Source organism: Crinia signifera, chromosome 8, assembly GCF_055691185.1.
Source record: "Crinia signifera chromosome 8, ASM5569118v1, whole genome shotgun sequence".
NCBI classification, from domain to species: Eukaryota; Metazoa; Chordata; class Amphibia; order Anura; family Myobatrachidae; genus Crinia; species Crinia signifera.
The window spans coordinates 73,985,745-74,004,806 of record NC_139224.1 but is presented as its reverse complement, the minus strand read 5'-3'; the positions used below and the strand labels follow the sequence as shown (position 1 = coordinate 74,004,806).

The 19,062-nt window shown below is 39.5% G+C and overlaps 3 non-coding genes and 37 pseudogenes across 3 annotated transcripts; all 40 read left to right on the top strand.

Moving 5' to 3' along the window:
• The first annotated feature begins 75 nt into the window (after nucleotides 1-75).
• On the top strand, nucleotides 76-194 carry LOC146029253 (5S ribosomal RNA; annotated as a pseudogene).
• Nucleotides 195-540: 346 nt separating this feature from the next.
• On the top strand, nucleotides 541-659 carry LOC146029563 (5S ribosomal RNA; annotated as a pseudogene).
• A 346-nt stretch (nucleotides 660-1,005) lies between these two features.
• On the top strand, nucleotides 1,006-1,124 carry LOC146028607 (5S ribosomal RNA; annotated as a pseudogene).
• Nucleotides 1,125-1,468: 344 nt separating this feature from the next.
• Nucleotides 1,469-1,587, top strand: LOC146027836 (5S ribosomal RNA; annotated as a pseudogene).
• Nucleotides 1,588-1,932: 345 nt separating this feature from the next.
• On the top strand, nucleotides 1,933-2,051 carry LOC146029158 (5S ribosomal RNA; annotated as a pseudogene).
• A 344-nt stretch (nucleotides 2,052-2,395) lies between these two features.
• LOC146028435 (5S ribosomal RNA) lies at nucleotides 2,396-2,514 on the top strand (annotated as a pseudogene).
• Nucleotides 2,515-2,859: 345 nt separating this feature from the next.
• On the top strand, nucleotides 2,860-2,978 carry LOC146029419 (5S ribosomal RNA; annotated as a pseudogene).
• A 347-nt stretch (nucleotides 2,979-3,325) lies between these two features.
• Nucleotides 3,326-3,444, top strand: LOC146029434 (5S ribosomal RNA; annotated as a pseudogene).
• A 345-nt stretch (nucleotides 3,445-3,789) lies between these two features.
• On the top strand, nucleotides 3,790-3,908 carry LOC146028133 (5S ribosomal RNA; annotated as a pseudogene).
• Nucleotides 3,909-4,253: 345 nt separating this feature from the next.
• On the top strand, nucleotides 4,254-4,372 carry LOC146028813 (5S ribosomal RNA; annotated as a pseudogene).
• Nucleotides 4,373-4,718: 346 nt separating this feature from the next.
• On the top strand, nucleotides 4,719-4,837 carry LOC146028823 (5S ribosomal RNA; annotated as a pseudogene).
• A 345-nt stretch (nucleotides 4,838-5,182) lies between these two features.
• Nucleotides 5,183-5,301, top strand: LOC146033397 (5S ribosomal RNA). Its single transcript, XR_014458806.1, has one exon. It is a non-coding gene; the product is annotated as a 5S ribosomal RNA (ribosomal RNA).
• A 345-nt stretch (nucleotides 5,302-5,646) lies between these two features.
• On the top strand, nucleotides 5,647-5,765 carry LOC146029587 (5S ribosomal RNA; annotated as a pseudogene).
• A 345-nt stretch (nucleotides 5,766-6,110) lies between these two features.
• On the top strand, nucleotides 6,111-6,229 carry LOC146028130 (5S ribosomal RNA; annotated as a pseudogene).
• A 346-nt stretch (nucleotides 6,230-6,575) lies between these two features.
• Nucleotides 6,576-6,694, top strand: LOC146029108 (5S ribosomal RNA; annotated as a pseudogene).
• Nucleotides 6,695-7,039: 345 nt separating this feature from the next.
• Nucleotides 7,040-7,158, top strand: LOC146029333 (5S ribosomal RNA; annotated as a pseudogene).
• Nucleotides 7,159-7,965: 807 nt separating this feature from the next.
• LOC146028983 (5S ribosomal RNA) lies at nucleotides 7,966-8,084 on the top strand (annotated as a pseudogene).
• Nucleotides 8,085-8,429: 345 nt separating this feature from the next.
• Nucleotides 8,430-8,548, top strand: LOC146029237 (5S ribosomal RNA; annotated as a pseudogene).
• A 345-nt stretch (nucleotides 8,549-8,893) lies between these two features.
• LOC146029159 (5S ribosomal RNA) lies at nucleotides 8,894-9,012 on the top strand (annotated as a pseudogene).
• Nucleotides 9,013-9,357: 345 nt separating this feature from the next.
• Nucleotides 9,358-9,476, top strand: LOC146028952 (5S ribosomal RNA; annotated as a pseudogene).
• A 344-nt stretch (nucleotides 9,477-9,820) lies between these two features.
• Nucleotides 9,821-9,939, top strand: LOC146029661 (5S ribosomal RNA; annotated as a pseudogene).
• Nucleotides 9,940-10,285: 346 nt separating this feature from the next.
• Nucleotides 10,286-10,404, top strand: LOC146029562 (5S ribosomal RNA; annotated as a pseudogene).
• A 346-nt stretch (nucleotides 10,405-10,750) lies between these two features.
• LOC146028606 (5S ribosomal RNA) lies at nucleotides 10,751-10,869 on the top strand (annotated as a pseudogene).
• A 344-nt stretch (nucleotides 10,870-11,213) lies between these two features.
• On the top strand, nucleotides 11,214-11,332 carry LOC146027835 (5S ribosomal RNA; annotated as a pseudogene).
• A 345-nt stretch (nucleotides 11,333-11,677) lies between these two features.
• LOC146029084 (5S ribosomal RNA) lies at nucleotides 11,678-11,796 on the top strand (annotated as a pseudogene).
• A 344-nt stretch (nucleotides 11,797-12,140) lies between these two features.
• On the top strand, nucleotides 12,141-12,259 carry LOC146028434 (5S ribosomal RNA; annotated as a pseudogene).
• Nucleotides 12,260-12,604: 345 nt separating this feature from the next.
• Nucleotides 12,605-12,723, top strand: LOC146029335 (5S ribosomal RNA; annotated as a pseudogene).
• Nucleotides 12,724-13,070: 347 nt separating this feature from the next.
• LOC146029433 (5S ribosomal RNA) lies at nucleotides 13,071-13,189 on the top strand (annotated as a pseudogene).
• Nucleotides 13,190-13,534: 345 nt separating this feature from the next.
• Nucleotides 13,535-13,653, top strand: LOC146034304 (5S ribosomal RNA). The gene has a single exon (XR_014459710.1). It is a non-coding gene; the product is annotated as a 5S ribosomal RNA (ribosomal RNA).
• Nucleotides 13,654-13,997: 344 nt separating this feature from the next.
• LOC146029453 (5S ribosomal RNA) lies at nucleotides 13,998-14,115 on the top strand (annotated as a pseudogene).
• A 344-nt stretch (nucleotides 14,116-14,459) lies between these two features.
• On the top strand, nucleotides 14,460-14,578 carry LOC146028193 (5S ribosomal RNA; annotated as a pseudogene).
• A 344-nt stretch (nucleotides 14,579-14,922) lies between these two features.
• LOC146029680 (5S ribosomal RNA) lies at nucleotides 14,923-15,040 on the top strand (annotated as a pseudogene).
• A 344-nt stretch (nucleotides 15,041-15,384) lies between these two features.
• On the top strand, nucleotides 15,385-15,503 carry LOC146028016 (5S ribosomal RNA; annotated as a pseudogene).
• A 347-nt stretch (nucleotides 15,504-15,850) lies between these two features.
• LOC146028567 (5S ribosomal RNA) lies at nucleotides 15,851-15,969 on the top strand (annotated as a pseudogene).
• Nucleotides 15,970-16,313: 344 nt separating this feature from the next.
• Nucleotides 16,314-16,432, top strand: LOC146027852 (5S ribosomal RNA; annotated as a pseudogene).
• A 347-nt stretch (nucleotides 16,433-16,779) lies between these two features.
• Nucleotides 16,780-16,898, top strand: LOC146029156 (5S ribosomal RNA; annotated as a pseudogene).
• A 345-nt stretch (nucleotides 16,899-17,243) lies between these two features.
• Nucleotides 17,244-17,362, top strand: LOC146029236 (5S ribosomal RNA; annotated as a pseudogene).
• A 345-nt stretch (nucleotides 17,363-17,707) lies between these two features.
• Nucleotides 17,708-17,826, top strand: LOC146029234 (5S ribosomal RNA; annotated as a pseudogene).
• Nucleotides 17,827-18,171: 345 nt separating this feature from the next.
• LOC146029233 (5S ribosomal RNA) lies at nucleotides 18,172-18,290 on the top strand (annotated as a pseudogene).
• Nucleotides 18,291-18,636: 346 nt separating this feature from the next.
• LOC146033092 (5S ribosomal RNA) lies at nucleotides 18,637-18,755 on the top strand. The gene has a single exon (XR_014458503.1). It is a non-coding gene; the product is annotated as a 5S ribosomal RNA (ribosomal RNA).
• Nucleotides 18,756-19,062: the final 307 nt, after the last annotated feature.

Here is a 19,062-nt window from a genome sequence, read left to right as displayed (position 1 = left end):
AATACAGTTAGGAAACTTTTGTAATAGCTTACCTGGTGATAGAAGTAGAAGAGGGCAAAAAAGTGCCTGTAACTCACCTACAGCCATACCACATTGGATAGGGCCAATCTTGTCTGATCTTGGAAGCTAAGCAGTGTTGGGCCTGGTTAGTTCTTGGGTGGGAGACCACATGGGATCACCTGGTGCTGTAGGTTTTTTCACAATACTTGCAAATTATTTTTATTCTCTAGCTATTTAAATTGGAAACTTTTTCTTTTTATTGCTAGCACTGACATTTGGAAGAGGTCAAACAGACACAATAGCCATCACCTGAAGACTTACCACACTGTTTTTGCCCAATTCCAACTGCTTTTGGCAGCTAAACAGTGGTGAGCCTCTTTAGTAGTTTAATTTAAGACCCCCTGCTAATATCATGTCCTGTAAGTCTTTTTACATTACCAACACGTGATTTTTTTTCAGTTAGCCAATACAGTTAGGAAACTTTTTTATTAGCTTACCTGGTGATAGAAGTAGAAGTGGGCAAAAAAGTCCTTGCATCTCACCTACAGCCATACCACATTGGATAGGCCCAATCTTGTCTCATCTTGTAAGCCAAGCAGTGTTGGGCCTGGTTAGTACTTGGGTGGGAGACCACATGGGAATACCAGGTGCTGCAGGTTTTTTTCACATTACTGGCAAATTGTTTTTATTCTCTAGCTATTTAAATTGGAAACTTTTTCTTTTTATTGCCAGCACTGACATTTGGAAGAGGTCAAACAGACACAATAGCCATCACCTAAAGATTTACCACACTGTTTAGGCCCAATTCCAACTGCTTTTGGCAGCTAAACATTGTTGAGCCTCTTTAGTAGTTTAATTTAAGACCCCCTGCTAATATCATGTCCTGTAGGTCTTTTTACATTACCAACACATGATTTTTTTCAGTAAGCCAATACAGTTAGGAAACTTTTTTATTAGCTTACCTGGTGATAGAAGTAGAAGATGGCAAAAAAGTGCCTGTATCTCACCTACTGCCATACCACATTGGATAGGCCCAATCTCGTCTGATCTTGGAAGCTAAGCAGTGTTGGGCCTGGTTAGTACTTCGGTGGGAGACCACATGGGAACACCATGTGATGTAGGTTTTTTCACATTACTGGCAATTTTTTTTATTCTCTAGCTATTTAAATTGGAAACTTTTTCTTTTTATTGCCAGTACAGACATTTGGAAGAGGTCAAACAGACACAATAGCCATCACCTAAAGACTTACCACACTGTTTAGGCCCAATTCCAAATGTTTTTGGCAGCTAAACAGTGTTGAGCCTCTTTAGTAGTTTAATTTAAGACCCCCTGCTAATATCATGTGCTGTAGGTCTTTTTACATTACCTACACATGCTTTTTTTCAGTAAGCCAATACAGTTAGGAAACTTTTTTATTAGCTTACCTGGTGATAGAAGTAGAAGAGGGCAAAAAAGTGACTGTATCTCACCTACAGCCATACCACATTGGATAGCCCCAATCTCGTCTGGTCTTGGAAGCTAAGCAGTGTTGGGCCTGGTTAGTACTTGCGTGGGATACCACATGGGAACACCAGGTGCTGTAGGTTTTTTCACATTACTGGCAAATTGTTTTTATTCTCTAGCTATTTAAATTGGAAACTTTTTCTTTTTATTGCCAGCACTGACATTTAGAAGAGGTCAAACAGACACAATAGCCATCACCTAAAGACTTACCACACTGTTTAGGCCCAATTCCAACTGCTTTTGGCAGCTAAACAGTGGTGAGCCTCTTTAGTAGTTTAATTTAAGACCCCCTGCTAAGATCATGTCCTGTAGGTGTGTTTACATTACCAACACATGATTTTTTTCAGTTAGCCAATACAGTTAGGAATCTTTTTTATTAGCTTACCTGGTGATAGAAGTAGAAGAGGGCAAAAAAGTGCCTGTATCTCACCTACAGCCATACCACATTGGATAGGCCCAATCTTGTTTGACCTTGGAAGCTAAGCAGTGTTGGGCCTCGTTAGTACTTGGGTGGGAGACCACATGGGAACACCAGGTGATGTAGGTTTTTTCACATTACTGTCAAATTGTTTTTATTCTCTAGCTATTTAAATTGGAAACTTTTTCTTTTTATTGCCAGTACAGACATTTGGAAGAGGTCAAACAGACACAATAGCCATCACCTAAAGACTTACCACACTGTTTAGGCCCAATTCCAACTGCTTTTGGCAGATAAACAGTGTTGAGCAACTTTTGTCATTTAATTTAAGACCCCTGCTAATATCATGTCCTGTAGGTATTTTTACATTACCAACACATGATTTTTTTCAGTAAGCCAATACAGTTAGGAAACTTTTTTATTAGCTTACCTGGTGATAGAAGTAGAAGAGGGCAAAAAAGTGCCTGTATCTCAACTACAGCCATACCACATTGGATAGGCCCAATCTCGTCTGATATTAGAAGCTAAGCAGTGTTGGGCCTGGTTAGTACTTGGGTGGGAGACCACATGGGAACACCAGGTGCTGTAGGTTTTTTCACATTACTGGCAAATTGTTTTTATTCTCTAGCTATTTAAATTGGAAACTTTTTCTTTTTATTGCCAGCACTGACATTTGGAAGAGGTCAAACAGACACAATAGCCATCACCTAAAGACTTACCACACTGTTTTTGCCCAATTCCAACTGCTTTTGGCAGCTAAACAGTGGTGAGCCTCTTTAGTAGTTTAATTTAAGACCCCCTACTAATATCATGTCCTGTAGGTCTTTTTACATTACCAACACATGATTTTTTTCAGTTAGCCAATACAGTTAGGAAACTTTTTTATTAGCTTACCTGGTGATAGAAGTAGAAGTGGGCAAAAAAGTGCTTGCATCTCACCTACAGTCATACCACATTGGATAGGCCCAATCTTGTCTCATCTTGTAAGCCAAGCAGTGTTGGGCCTGGTTAGTACTTGGGTGGGAGACCACATGGGAACACCTGGTGCTGTAGGTTTTTTCACATTAATGGCAAATTGTTTTTATTCTCTAGCTATTTAAATTGGAAACTTTTTCTTTTTATTGCCAGCACAGACATTTAGGAAGAGGTCAAACAGACACAATAGCCATCACCTAAAGACTTACCACACTGTTTAGGCCCAATTCCAACTGCTTTTGGCAGCTAAACAGTGTTGAGCCTCTTTAGTAGTTTAATTTAAGACCTCCTGCTAATATCATGTCCTGTAGGACTTTTTACATTACCAACACATGATTTTTTTTCAGTAAGCCAATACATTTAGGAAACATTTTTATTAGCTTACCTGGTGATAGAAGTAGAAGAGGGCAAAAAAGTGCCTGTATCTCATCTACAGCCATACCACATTGGATAGGCCCAATCTCGTCTGATCTTGGAAGCTAAGCAGTTTTGGGTCTGGTTAGTGTTTGGGTGGGAGACCACATGGGAACACCAGGTGCTGTAAGTTTTTTCACATTACTGGCAAATTGTTTTTATTCTCTAGCTATTTAAATTGGAAACTTTTTCTTTTTATTGCCAGCACTGGCATTTGGAAGAGGTCAAACAGACACAATAGCCATCACCTAAAGACTTACCACACTGTTTTTGCCCAATTCCAACTGCTTTTGGCAGCTAAACAGTGTTGAGCCTCTTTAGTAGTTTAATTTAAGACCCCCTGCTAATATCATGTCCTGTAGGTCTTTTTACATTACCAACACATGATTTTTTTCAGTTAGCCAATACAGTTAGGAAACTTTTTTATTAGCTTACCTGGTGATAGAAGTTGAAGTGGGCAAAAAAGTGCCTGCATCTCACCTACAGCCATACCACATTGGATAGGCCCAATCGCGTCTCATCTTGGAAGCTAAGCAGTGTTGGGCCTGGTTAGTACTTGGGTGGGAGACCACATGGGAACACCAGGTGCTGTAGGTTTTTTCACATTACTGGCAAATTGTTTTTATTCTCTAGCTATTTAAATTGGAAACTTTTTCTTTTTATTGCCAGCACAGACATTTGGAAGAGGTCAAACAGACACAATAGTCATCACCTAAAGACTTACCACACTGTTTAGGCCCAATTCCAACTGCTTTTGGCAGCTAAACAGTGTTGAGCCTCTTTAGTAGTTTAATTTAAGACCCCCTGCTAATATCATGTCCTGTAGGTCTTTTTACATTACCAACACATGATTTTTTTCAGTAAGCCAATACAGTTAGGAAACTTTTTTAATAGCTTACCTGGTGATAGAAGTAGAAGAGGGCAAAAAAGTGCCTGTATCTCACCTACAGCCATACCACATTAGATAGGCCCAATCTCGTCGGATCTTGGAAGCTAAGCAGTGTTGGGCCTGATTAGTACTTGGGTGGGAGACCACATGGGAACACCAGTTGCTGTAGTTTTTTTCACATTACTGGAAAATTGTTTTTATTCTCTAGCTATTTAAATTGGAAACTTTTTATTTTTAGTGTGACTACAGACATTTGGAAGAGGTCAAACAGACACAATAGCCATCACCTAAAGACTTACCACACTGTTTAGGCCCAATTACAACTGTTTTTGGCAGCTAAACAGTGTTGAGCCTCTTTAGTAGTTTAATTTAAGACCCCCTGCTAATATCATGTCCTGTAGGTCTTTTTCCATTACCAACACATGATTTTTTTTCAGTAAGCCAATACAGTTAGGAAACTTTTGTATTAGTTTACCTGGTGATAGAAGTAGAAGAGGGCAAAAAATTGCCTGTAACTGACCTACAGCCATACCACATTGGATAGGCCCAATCTCGTCTGATCTTGGAAGCTAAGTAGTGTTGGGCATGGTTATTACTTGGGTGGGAGACCACATGTGAACACCAGGTGCTGTAGGTTTTTTCACATTACTGGCAAATTGTTTTTATTCTCTAGCTATTTAAATTGGAAACTTTTTCTTTTTATTGCCAGCACAGACATTTGGAAGAGGTCAAACAGACACAATAGCCATCACCTAAAGACTTACCACACTGTTTAGGCCCAATTCCAACTGCTTTTGGCAGCTAAACAGTGGTGAGCCTCTTCAGTAGTTTAATTTAAGACCCCCTGCTAATATCATGTCCTGTAGGTTTTTTTACATTACCAACACATGATTTTTTTCAGTAAGCCAATACAGTTAGGAAACTTTTGTATTAGCTTACCTGGTGATAGAAGTAGAAGAGGGCAAAAAAGTGCCTGTATCTCACCTACAGCCATACCACATTGGATAGGCCCAATCTCGTCTGAGCTTGGAAGCTAAGCAGTGTTGGGCCTGGTTAGTACTTGGGTGGGAGACCACATGGGAACACCAGGTGCTGTAGGTTTTTTCACATTACTGGCAAATTGTTTTTATTCTCTAGCTATTTAAATTGGAAACTTTTTATTTTTATTGAAAGCACGGACATTTGGAAGAGGTCAAACAGACACAATAGCCATCACCTATAGACTTACCACACTGTTTAGGCCCAATTCCAACTGCTGTTGGCAGCTAAACAGTGTTGAGCCTCTTTAGTAGTTTAATTTAAGACCCCCTGCTAATATCATGTCCTGTAGGACTTTTTACATTACCAACATATGATTTTTTTCAGTAAGCCAATACAGTTAGGAAACTTTTTTATTAGCTTACCTGGTGATAGAAGTAGAAGAGGGCAAAAAAGTGCCTGTATCTCATCTACAGCCTTACCACATTGGATAGGCCCAATCTCGTCGGATCTTGGCAGCTAAGCAGTGTTGGGACTGGTTAGTACATGGGTGGGAGACCACATGGGAACACAAGGTGCTGTAGGTTTTTTCACATTACTGGCAAATTGTTTTTATTCTCTTGCTATTTAAATTGGAAACTTTTTCTTTTTATTTCCAGCACAGACATTTGGAAGGGGTCAAACAGACAAAATAGCCATCACCTAAAGTCTTACCACACTGTTTAGGCCCAACTCCAACTGCTTTAGGCAGCTAAACAGTGTTGAGCCTCTTTAGCAGTTTAATTTAAGACCCCCTGCTAATATCATGTCCTGTAGGTCGTTTTCCATTATCAACACATGATTTTTTTCAGTAAGCCAATACAGTTAGGAAACTTTTGTATTAGCTTACCTGGTGATAGAAGTAGAAGAGGATAAAAAAGTGCATGTATCTCACCTACAGCCATACAACATTGGATAGGCCCAATCTCGTCTGATCTTGGAAGCTAAGCAGTGTTGGGCCTGGATAGTACTTGGGTGGGAGACCACATGGAAACACCAGGTGCTGTAGGTTTTTTTCACATTACTGGCACATTGTTTTTATTCTCTAGCTATTTAAATTGGAAACTTTTTCTTTTTATTGCCAGCACAGACATTTGGAAGAGGTCAAACAGACACAATAGCCATCACCTAAAGACTTACCACACTGTTTAGGCCCAATTCCAACTGCTTTTGGCAGCTAAACATTGGTGAGCCTCTTTAGTAGTTTAATTTAAGACCCCCTGCTAATATCATGTCCTGTAGGACTTTTTACATTACCAACATATGATTTTTTTCAGTAAGCCAATACAGTTAGGAAACTTTTTTATTAGCTTACCTGGTGATAGAAGTAGAAGAGGGCAAAAAAGTGCCTGTATCTCATCTACAGCCTTACCACATTGGATAGGCCCAATCTCGTTGGATCTTGGCAGCTAAGCAGTGTTGGGCCTGGTTAGTACATGGGTAGGAGACCACATGGGAACACCAGGTGCTGTAGGTTTTTTCACATTACTGGCAAATTGTTTTTATTATCTTGCTATTTAAATTGGAAACTTTTTCTTTTTATTGCCAGCACAGACATTTGGAAGAGGTCAAACAGACACAATAGCCATCACCTAAAGACTTACCACACTGTTTAGGCCCAATTCCAACTGCTTTTGGCAGCTAAACAATGGTGAGCCTCTTTAGTAGTTTAATTTAAGACCCCCTGCTAATATCATGTCCTGTAGGTCTTTTTACATTACCAACACATGAATTTTTTAAGTAAGCCAATACAGTTAGGAAACTTTTTTATTAGCTTACCTGGTGATAGAAGTAGAAGAGGGCAAAAAAGTGCCTGTATCTCATCTACAGGCTTACCACATTGGATAGGCCCAATCTCGTCGAATCTTGGAAGCTAAGCAGTGTTGGGCCTGGTTAGTACATGGGTGGGAGACCACATGGGAACACCAGGTGCTGTAGGTTTTTTCACATTACTGGTAAATTGTTTTTATTCTCTTGCTATTTAAATTGGAAACTTTTTCTTTTTATTGCCAGCACAGACATTTGGAAGAGGTCAAACAGACACAATAGCCATCACCTAACGACTTACCACAATGTTTAGGCCCAATTCCAACTGCTTTTGGCAGCTAAACAGTGTTGAGCCTCTTTATTAGTTTAATTTAAAACCCCCTTCTAATATCTTGTCCTGTAGGTCTTTTTACATTACCAACACATGATTTTTTTCAGTAAGCCAATACAGTTAGGAAACTTTTTTTTTATTAGCTTACCCGGTGATAGAAGTAGAAGATGGCAAAAAAGTGCCTGTATCACACATACAGCCATACCACATTGGATAGGCCCAATCTCGTCTGATGATGAAAGCTAAGCAGGGCCTGGTTAGTACTTGAGTGGGAGACCACATGGGGACACCAGGTGCTGTAGGTTTTTTCACATTACTGGCAAATTGTTTTTATTCTCTAGCTATTTAAATTGGAAAATTTTTCTTTTTATTGCCAGTACAGACATTTGGAAGAGGTCAAACAGACACAATAGCCATCACCTAAAGACTTACCACACTGTTTAGGCCCAATTCCAACTGCTTTTGGCAGCTAAACAGTGTTGAGCCTCTTTAGTAGTTTAATTTAAGACCCCCTGCTAATATCATGTCCTGTAGGTCTTTTTACATTACCAACACATGATTTTTTTCAGTTAGCCAATACAGTTAGGAAACTTTTTTATTAGCTTACCTGGTGATAGAAGTAGAAGAGGGCAAAAAAGTGCCTGTATCTCATCTACAGCCTTACCACATTGGATAGGCCCAATCTCGTCAGATCTTGGCAGCTAAGCAGTGTTGGGCCTGGTTAGTACATGGGTGGGAGACCACATGGGAACACAAGGTGCTGTAGGTTTTTTCACATTACTGGCAAATTGTTTTTATTCTCTTGCTATTTAAATTGGAAACTTTTTATTTTTATTGCCAGCACAGACATTTGGAAGAGGTCAAACAGACACAATAGCCATCACCTAAAGACTTACCACACTGTTTAGGCCCAATTCCAAATGTTTTTGGCAGCTAAACAGTGTTGAGCCTCTTTAGTAGTTTAATTTAAGACCCCCTGCTAATATCATGTCCTGTAGGTCTTTTTACATTACCTACACATGCTTTTTTTCAGTAAGCCAATACAGTTAGGGAACTTTTTTATTAGCTTACCTGGTGACAGAAGTAGAAGAGGGCAAAAAAGTGCCTGTATCTCATCTACAGCCTTACCACATTGGATAGGCCCAATCTCGTCAGATCTTGGCAGCTAATCAGTGTTGGGCCTGGTTAGTACATGGGTGGGAGACCACATGGGATCACCTGGTGCTGTAGGTTTTTTCACAATACTTGCAAATTATTTTTATTCTCTAGCTATTTAAATTGGAAATTTTTTCTTTTTATTGCCAGCACTGACATTTGGAAGAGGTCAAACAGACACAATAGCCATCACCTAAAGACTTACCACACTGTTTTTGCCCAATTCCAACTGCTTTTGGCAGCTAAACAGTGGTGAGCCTCTTTAGTAGTTTAATTTAAGACCCCCTGCTAATATCATGTCCTGTAAGTCTTTTTACATTACCAACACATGATTTTTTTCAGTTAGCCAATACAGTTAGGAAACTTTTTTATTAGCTTAACTGGTGATAGAAGTAGAAGAGGGCAAAAAACTGCCTGTATCTCAACTACAGCCATACCACATTGGATAGGCCCGATCTCGTCTGATATTAGAAGCTAAGCAGTGTTGGGCCTGGTTAGTACTTGGGTGGGAGACCACATGGGAATACCAGATGCTGTAGGTTTTTTCACATTACTGGCAAATTGATTTTATTCTTTAGCTATTTAAATTGGAAACTTTTTCTTTTTATTGCCAGCACAGACATTTGGAAGAGGTCAAACAGACACAATAGCCATCACCTAAAGACTTACCACACTGTTTAGGCCCAATTCCAAATGTTTTTGGCAGCTAAACAGTGTTGAGCCTCTTTAGTAGTTTAATTTAAGACCACCTGCTAATATCATGTCCTGTAGGTCTTTTTACATTACCTACACATGATTTTTTTCAGTAAGCCAATACAGTTAGGAAACTTTTTTATTAGCTTACCTGGTGATAGAAGTAGAAGAGGGCAAAAAAGTGACTGTATCTCACCTACAGCCATACCACATTGGATAGGCCCAATCTCGTCTGGTCTTGGAAGCTAAGCAGTTTTGGGCCTGGTTAGTACTTGCGTGGGATATCACATGGGAACACCAGGTGCTGTAGGTTTTTTCACATTACTGGCAAATTGTTTTTTTCTCTAGCTATTTAAATTGGAAACTTTTTCTTTTTATTGCCAGCACTGACATTTGGAACAGGTCAAACAGACACAATAGCCATCACCTAAAGACTTACCACACTGTTTAGGCCCAACTCCAACTGCTTTCGGCAGCTAAACAGTGTTGAGCCTCTTTAGTAGTTTAATTTAAGACCCCCTGCTAATATCATGTCCTGTAGGTCTTTTTATATTACCAACACATGATTTTTTTCAGTAAGCCAATACAGTTAGGAAACTTTTGTAATAGCTTACCTGGTGATAGAAGTAGAAGAGGGCAAAAAAGTGCCTGTAACTCACCTACAGCCATACCACATTGGATAGGGCCAATCTTGTCTGATCTTGGAAGCTAAGCAGTGTTGCGCCTGGTTAGTTCTTGGGTGGGAGACCACATGGGATCACCTGGTGCTGTAGGTTTTTTCACAATACTTGCAAATTATTTTTATTCTCTAGCTATTTAAATTGGAAACTTTTTCTTTTTATTGCTAGCACTGACATTTGGAAGAGGTCAAACAGACACAATAGCCATCACCTGAAGACTTACCACACTGTTTTTGCCCAATTCCAACTGCTTTTGGCAGCTAAACAGTGGTGAGCCTCTTTAGTAGTTTAATTTAAGACCCCCTGCTAATATCATGTCCTGTAAGTCTTTTTACATTACCAACACGTGATTTTTTTTCAGTTAGCCAATACAGTTAGGAAACTTTTTTATTAGCTTACCTGGTGATAGAAGTAGAAGTGGGCAAAAAAGTCCTTGCATCTCACCTACAGCCATACCACATTGGATAGGCCCAATCTTGTCTCATCTTGTAAGCCAAGCAGTGTTGGGCCTGGTTAGTACTTGGGTGGGAGACCACATGGGAATACCAGGTGCTGCAGGTTTTTTTCACATTACTGGCAAATTGTTTTTATTCTCTAGCTATTTAAATTGGAAACTTTTTCTTTTTATTGCCAGCACTGACATTTGGAAGAGGTCAAACAGACACAATAGCCATCACCTAAAGATTTACCACACTGTTTAGGCCCAATTCCAACTGCTTTTGGCAGCTAAACATTGTTGAGCCTCTTTAGTAGTTTAATTTAAGACCCCCTGCTAATATCATGTCCTGTAGGTCTTTTTACATTACCAACACATGATTTTTTTCAGTAAGCCAATACAGTTAGGAAACTTTTTTATTAGCTTACCTGGTGATAGAAGTAGAAGATGGCAAAAAAGTGCCTGTATCTCACCTACTGCCATACCACATTGGATAGGCCCAATCTCGTCTGATCTTGGAAGCTAAGCAGTGTTGGGCCTGGTTAGTACTTCGGTGGGAGACCACATGGGAACACCATGTGATGTAGGTTTTTTCACATTACTGGCAATTTTTTTTATTCTCTAGCTATTTAAATTGGAAACTTTTTCTTTTTATTGCCAGTACAGACATTTGGAAGAGGTCAAACAGACACAATAGCCATCACCTAAAGACTTACCACACTGTTTAGGCCCAATTCCAAATGTTTTTGGCAGCTAAACAGTGTTGAGCCTCTTTAGTAGTTTAATTTAAGACCCCCTGCTAATATCATGTGCTGTAGGTCTTTTTACATTACCTACACATGCTTTTTTTCAGTAAGCCAATACAGTTAGGAAACTTTTTTATTAGCTTACCTGGTGATAGAAGTAGAAGAGGGCAAAAAAGTGACTGTATCTCACCTACAGCCATACCACATTGGATAGCCCCAATCTCGTCTGGTCTTGGAAGCTAAGCAGTGTTGGGCCTGGTTAGTACTTGCGTGGGATACCACATGGGAACACCAGGTGCTGTAGGTTTTTTCACATTACTGGCAAATTGTTTTTATTCTCTAGCTATTTAAATTGGAAACTTTTTCTTTTTATTGCCAGCACTGACATTTGGAAGAGGTCAAACAGACACAATAGCCATCACCTAAAGACTTACCACACTGTTTAGGCCCAATTCCAACTGCTTTTGGCAGCTAAACAGTGGTGAGCCTCTTTAGTAGTTTAATTTAAGACCCCCTGCTAAGATCATGTCCTGTAGGTGTGTTTACATTACCAACACATGATTTTTTTCAGTTAGCCAATACAGTTAGGAATCTTTTTTATTAGCTTACCTGGTGATAGAAGTAGAAGAGGGCAAAAAAGTGCCTGTATCTCACCTACAGCCATACCACATTGGATAGGCCCAATCTTGTCTGACCTTGGAAGCTAAGCAGTGTTGGGCCTCGTTAGTACTTGGGTGGGAGACCACATGGGAACACCAGGTGATGTAGGTTTTTTCACATTACTGTCAAATTGTTTTTATTCTCTAGCTATTTAAATTGGAAACTTTTTCTTTTTATTGCCAGTACAGACATTTGGAAGAGGTCAAACAGACACAATAGCCATCACCTAAAGACTTACCACACTGTTTAGGCCCAATTCCAACTGCTTTTGGCAGATAAACAGTGTTGAGCAACTTTTGTCATTTAATTTAAGACCCCTGCTAATATCATGTCCTGTAGGTATTTTTACATTACCAACACATGATTTTTTTCAGTAAGCCAATACAGTTAGGAAACTTTTTTATTAGCTTACCTGGTGATAGAAGTAGAAGAGGGCAAAAAAGTGCCTGTATCTCAACTACAGCCATACCACATTGGATAGGCCCAATCTCGTCTGATATTAGAAGCTAAGCAGTGTTGGGCCTGGTTAGTACTTGGGTGGGAGACCACATGGGAACACCAGGTGCTGTAGGTTTTTTCACATTACTGGCAAATTGTTTTTATTCTCTAGCTATTTAAATTGGAAACTTTTTCTTTTTATTGCCAGCACTGACATTTGGAAGAGGTCAAACAGACACAATAGCCATCACCTAAAGACTTACCACACTGTTTTTGCCCAATTCCAACTGCTTTTGGCAGCTAAACAGTGGTGAGCCTCTTTAGTAGTTTAATTTAAGACCCCCTACTAATATCATGTCCTGTAGGTCTTTTTACATTACCAACACATGATTTTTTTCAGTTAGCCAATACAGTTAGGAAACTTTTTTATTAGCTTACCTGGTGATAGAAGTAGAAGTGGGCAAAAAAGTGCTTGCATCTCACCTACAGCCATACCACATTGGATAGGCCCAATCTTGTCTCATCTTGTAAGCCAAGCAGTGTTGGGCCTGGTTAGTACTTGGGTGGGAGACCACATGGGAACACCTGGTGCTGTAGGTTTTTTCACATTAATGGCAAATTGTTTTTATTCTCTAGCTATTTAAATTGGAAACTTTTTCTTTTTATTGCCAGCACAGACATTTAGGAAGAGGTCAAACAGACACAATAGCCATCACCTAAAGACTTACCACACTGTTTAGGCCCAATTCCAACTGCTTTTGGCAGCTAAACAGTGTTGAGCCTCTTTAGTAGTTTAATTTAAGACCTCCTGCTAATATCATGTCCTGTAGGACTTTTTACATTACCAACACATGATTTTTTTTCAGTAAGCCAATACATTTAGGAAACATTTTTATTAGCTTACCTGGTGATAGAAGTAGAAGAGGGCAAAAAAGTGCCTGTATCTCATCTACAGCCATACCACATTGGATAGGCCCAATCTCGTCTGATCTTGGAAGCTAAGCAGTTTTGGGTCTGGTTAGTGTTTGGGTGGGAGACCACATGGGAACACCAGGTGCTGTAAGTTTTTTCACATTACTGGCAAATTGTTTTTATTCTCTAGCTATTTAAATTGGAAACTTTTTCTTTTTATTGCCAGCACAGACATTTGGAAGAGGTCAAACAGACACAATAGCCATCACCTAAAGACTTACCACACTGTTTAGGCCCAATTCCAAATGTTTTTGGCAGCTAAACAGTGTTGAGCCTCTTTAGTAGTTTAATTTAAGACCCCTTGCTAATATCATGTCCTGTAGGACTTTTTACATTACCAACACATGATTTTTTTCAGTTAGCCAATACAGTTAGGAAACTTTTTTATTAGCTTACCTGGTGATAGAAGTAGAAGTGGGCAAAAAAGTGCTTGCATCTCACCTACAGCCATACCACAATGTATAGGCCCAATCTCGTTTGATCTTGGAAGCTAAGCAGTGTTGGGCCTGGTTAGTACTTGGGTGGGAGACCACATGGGAACACCAGGTGCTGTAGGTTTTTTCACATTACTGGCAAATTGTTTTTATTCTCTAGCTATTTAAATTGGAAACTTTTTCTTTTTATTGCCAGCACAGACATTTGGAAGAGGTCAAACAGACACAATAGCCATCACCTAAAGACTTACCACACTGTTTAGGCCCAATTCCAAATGTTTTTGGCAGCTAAACAGTGTTGAGCCTCTTTAGTAGTTTAATTTAAGACCCCTTGCTAATATCATGTCCTGTAGGACTTTTTACATTACCAACACATGATTTTTTTCAGTTAGCAATACAGTTAGGAAACTTTTTTATTAGCTTACCTGGTGATAGAAGTAGAAGTGGGCAAAAAAGTGCCTGCATCTCACCTACAGCTATACCACATTGGATAGGCCCAATCTCGTCTCATCTTGGAAGCCAAGCAGTGTTGGCCTGGTTAGTACTTGGGTGGGAGACCACATGGGAACACCAGGTGCTGTAGGTTTTTTCACATTACTGGCAAATTGTTCTTATTCTCTAGCTATTTAATTTGGAAACTTTTTCTTTTTATTGCCACCACAGACATTTGGAAGAGGTCAAACAGACACAATAGCCATTACCTAAAGACTTACCACACTGTTTAGGCCCAATTCCAACTGCTTTGGCAGCTAAACAGTGTTGAGCCTCTTTAGTAGTTTAATTTAAGACCCCCTGCTAATATCATGTCCTGTAGGACTTTTTACATTACCAACACATGATTTTTTTCAGTAAGCCAATACAGTTAGGAAACTTTTTTATTAGCTTACCTGGTGATAGAAGTAGAAGAGGGCAAAATAGTGCCTGTATCTTATCTACAGCTATACCACAATGTATAGGCCTAATCTCGTCGGATCTTGGAAGCTAAGCAGTGTTGGGCCTGGTTAGTACTTGGGTGGGAGACCACATGGGAACACCAGGTGCTGTAGGTTTTTTCACATTACTGGCAAATTGTTTTTATTCTCTAGCTATTTAAATTGGAAACTTTTTATTTTTATTGCCAGCACAGACATTTGGAAGAGGTCAAACAGACACAATAGCCATCACATAAAGACTTACCACACTGTTTTTGCCCAATTCCAACTGCTTTTGGCAGCTAAACAGTGTTGAGCCTCTTTAGTAGTTTAATTTAAGACCCCCTGCTAATATCATGTCCTGTAGGTCTTTTTACATTACCAACACATGATTTTTTTCAGTTAGCAATACAGTTAGGAAACTTTTTTATTAGCTTACCTGGTGATAGAAGTAGAAGTGGGCAAAAAAGTGCCTGCATCTCACCTACAGCTATACCACATTGGATAGGCCCAATCTCGTCTCATCTGGGAAGCCAAGCAGTGTTGGCCTGGTTAGTACTTGGGTGGGAGACCACATGGGAACACCAGGTGCTGTAGGTTTTTTCACATTACTGGCAAATTGTTCTTATTCTCTAGCTATTTAATTTGGAAACTTTTTCTTTTTATTGCCACCACAGACATTTGGAAGAGGTCAAAAAGACACAATAGCCATCACCTAAAGACTTACCACACTGTTTTTGCCCAATTCCAACTGCTTTGGCAGCTAAACAGTGTTGAGCCTCTTTAGTAGTTTAATTTAAGACCCCCTGCTAATATCATGTCCTGTAGGACTTTTTACATTACCAACACATGATTTTTTTCAGTTAGCCAATACAGTTAGGAAACTTTTTTATTAGCTTACCTGGTGATAGAAGTAGAAGTGGGCAAAAAAGTGCTTGCATCTCACCTACAGCCATACCACATTGGATAGGCCCAATCTCGTCGGATCTTGGAAGCCAAGCAGTGTTGTGCCTGGTTAGTACTTGGGTGGGAGACCACATGGGAACACCAGGTGCTGTAGGTTTTTTTTACATTACTGGCAAATTGTTTTTATTCTCTAGCTATTTAAATTGGAAACTTTTTCTTTTTATTGCCAGCACAGACATTTGGAAGAGGTCAAACAGACACAATAGCCATCACCTAAAGACTTACCACACTGTTTAGGCCCAATTCCAACTGCTTTTGGCAGCTAAACAGTGGTGAGCCTCTTTAGTAGTTTAATTTAAGACCCCCTGCTAAGATCATGTCCTGTAGGTCTGTTTACATTACCAACACATGATTTTTTTTCAGTAAGCCAATACAGTTAGGAAACTTTTTTATTAGCTTACCTGGTGATAGAAGTAGAAGAGGGCAAAAAAGTGCCTGTATCTCACCGACAGCCATACCACATTGGATAGGCCCAATCTTGTCTGACCTTGGAAACTAAGCAGTGTTGGGCCTGGTTAGTACTTGGGTGGGAGACCACATGGGAACACCAGGTGATGTAGGTTTTTTCACATTACTGGCAAATTGTTTTTATTCTCTTGCTATTTAAATTGGAAACTTTTTCTTTTTATTGCCAGTACAGACATTTGGAAGAGGTCAAACAGACACAATAGCCATCACCTAAAGATTTACCACACTGTTTAGGGCCAATTCCAACTGCTTTTGGCAGATAAACAGTGTTGAGCAACTTTTGTCGTTTAATTTAAGACCCCTGCTAATATCATGTCCTGTAGGTATTTTTACATTACCAACACATGATTTTTTTCAGTAAGCCAATACAGTTAGGAAACTTTTTTATTAGCTTACCTGGTGATAGAAGTAGAAGAGGGCAAAAACGTGCCTGTATCTCACCTACAGCCATACCACATTGGATAGGCCCAATTTCGTCTGATCTTAGAAGCTAAGCAGTGTTGGGCCTGGTTAGTACTTGAGTGGGAGACCACATGGGAACACCAGGTGCTGTAGGTTTTTTCACATTACTGGCAATTTTGTTTTTTATTCTCTAGCTATTTAAATTGGAAACTTTTTCTTTTTATTGCCAGCACAGACATTTGGAAGAGGTCAAACAGACACAATAGCCATCACCTAAAGACTTACCACACTGTTTAGGCCCAATTCCAAATGTTTTTGGCAGCTAAACAGTGTTGAGCCTCTTTAGTAGTTTAATTTAAGACCCCCTGCTAATATCATGTCCTGTAGGACTTTTTACATTACCAACACATAATTTTTTTCAGTTAGCCAATACAGTTAGGAAACTTTTTTATTAGCTTACCTGGTGATAGAAGTAGAAGTGGGCAAAAAAGTGCTTGCATCTCACCTACAGCCATACCACATTGGATAAGCCCAATCTTGTCTTATCTTGTAAGCCAAGCAGTGTTGGGCCTGGTTAGTACTTGGGTGGGAGACCACATGGGAACACCAGGTGCTGTAGGTTTTTTCACATTAATGACAAATTGTTTTTATTCTCTAGCTATTTAAATTGGAAACTTTTTCTTTTTATTGCCAGCACAGACATTTGGAAGAGGTCAAACAGACACAATAGCCATCACCTAAAGACTTACCACACTGTTTAGGCCCAATTCCAAATGTTTTTGGCAGCTAAACAGTGTTGAGCCTCTTTAGTAGTTTAATTTAAGACCCCCTGCTAATATCATGTCCTGTAGGACTTTTTACATTACCAACACATAATTTTTTTCAGTTAGCCAATACAGTTAGGAAACTTTTTTATTAGCTTACCTGGTGATAGAAGTAGAAGTGGGCAAAAAAGTGCTTGCATCTCACCTACAGCCATACCACATTGGATAGGCCCAATCTTGTCTTATCTTGTAAGCCAAGCAGTGTTGGGCCTGGTTAGTACTTGGGTGGGAGACCACATGGGAACACCAGGTGCTGTAGGTTTTTTCACATTATTGACAAATTGTTTTTATTCTCTAGCTATTTAAATTGGAAACTTTTTCTTTTTATTGCCAGCACAGACATTTGGAAGAGGTCAAACAGACACAATAGCCATCACCTAAAGACTTACCACACTGTTTAGGCCCAATTCCAAATGTTTTTGGCAGCTAAACAGTGTTGAGCCTCTTTAGTAGTTTAATTTAAGACCCCCTGCTAATATCATGTCCTGTAGGACTTTTTACATTACCAACACATAATTTTTTTCAGTTAGCCAATACAGTTAGGAAACTTTTTTATTAGCTTACCTGGTGATAGAAGTAGAAGTGGGCAAAAAAGTGCTTGCATCTCACCTACAGCCATACCACATTGGATAGGCCCAATCTTGTCTTATCTTGTAAGCCAAGCAGTGTTGGGCCTGGTTAGTACTTGGGTGGGAGACCACATGGGAACACCAGGTGCTGTAGGTTTTTTCACATTAATGACAAATTGTTTTTATTCTCTAGCTATTTAAATTGGAAACTTTTTCTTTTTATTGCCAGCACAGACATTTGGAAGAGGTCAAACAGACACAATAGCCATCACCTAAAGACTTACCACACTGTTTAGGCCCAATTCCAAATGTTTTTGGCAGCTAAACAGTGTTGAGCCTCTTTAGTAGTTTAATTTAAGACCCCCTGCTAATATCATGTCCTGTAGGACTTTTTACATTACCAACACATAATTTTTTTCAGTTAGCCAATACAGTTAGGAAACTTTTTTATTAGCTTACCTGGTGATAGAAGTAGAAGTGGGCAAAAAAGTGCTTGCATCTCACCTACAGCCATACCACATTGGATAGGCCCAATCTTGTCTTATCTTGTAAGCCAAGCAGTGTTGGGCCTGGTTAGTACTTGGGTGGGAGACCACATGGGAACACCAGGTGCTGTAGGTTTTTTCACATTAATGACAAATTGTTTTTATTCTCTAGCTATTTAAATTGGAAACTTTTTCTTTTTATTGCCAGCACAGACATTTGGAAGAGGTCAAACAGACACAATAGCCATCACCTAAAGACTTACCACACTGTTTAGGCCCAATTCCAACTGCTTTTGGCAGCTAAACAGTGGTGAGCCTCTTTAGTAGTTTAATTTAAGACCCCCTGCTAAGATCATGTCCTGTAGGTCTTTTTACATTACCAACACATGATTTTTTTTCAGTGAGCCAATACAGTTAGGAAACTTTTTTATTAGCTTACCTGGTGATAGAAGTAGAAGTGGGCAAAAAAGTGCCTGCATCTCACCTACAGCCATACCACATTGGATAGGCCCAATCTCGTCTGATCTTGGAAGCTAAGCAGTGTTGGGCCTGGTTAGTACTTGGTTGGGAGACCACATGGGAACACCAGGTGCTGTAGGTTTTTCCACATTACTGGCAAATTGTTTTTATTCTCTAGCTATTTAAATTGGAAACTTTTTATTTTTATTGCCAGCACAGACATTTGGAAGTGGTCAAACAGACACAATAGCCATCACATAAAGACTTACCACACTGTTTTTGCCCAACTCCAACTGCTTTTGGCAGCTAAACAGTGTTGAGCCTCTTTAGTAGTTTAATTTAAGACCCCCTGCTAATATCATGTCCTGTAGGTCTTTTTACATTACCAACACATGATTTTTTTCAGTTAGCCAATGTAGTTAGGAAACTTTTTTATTAGCTTACCTGGT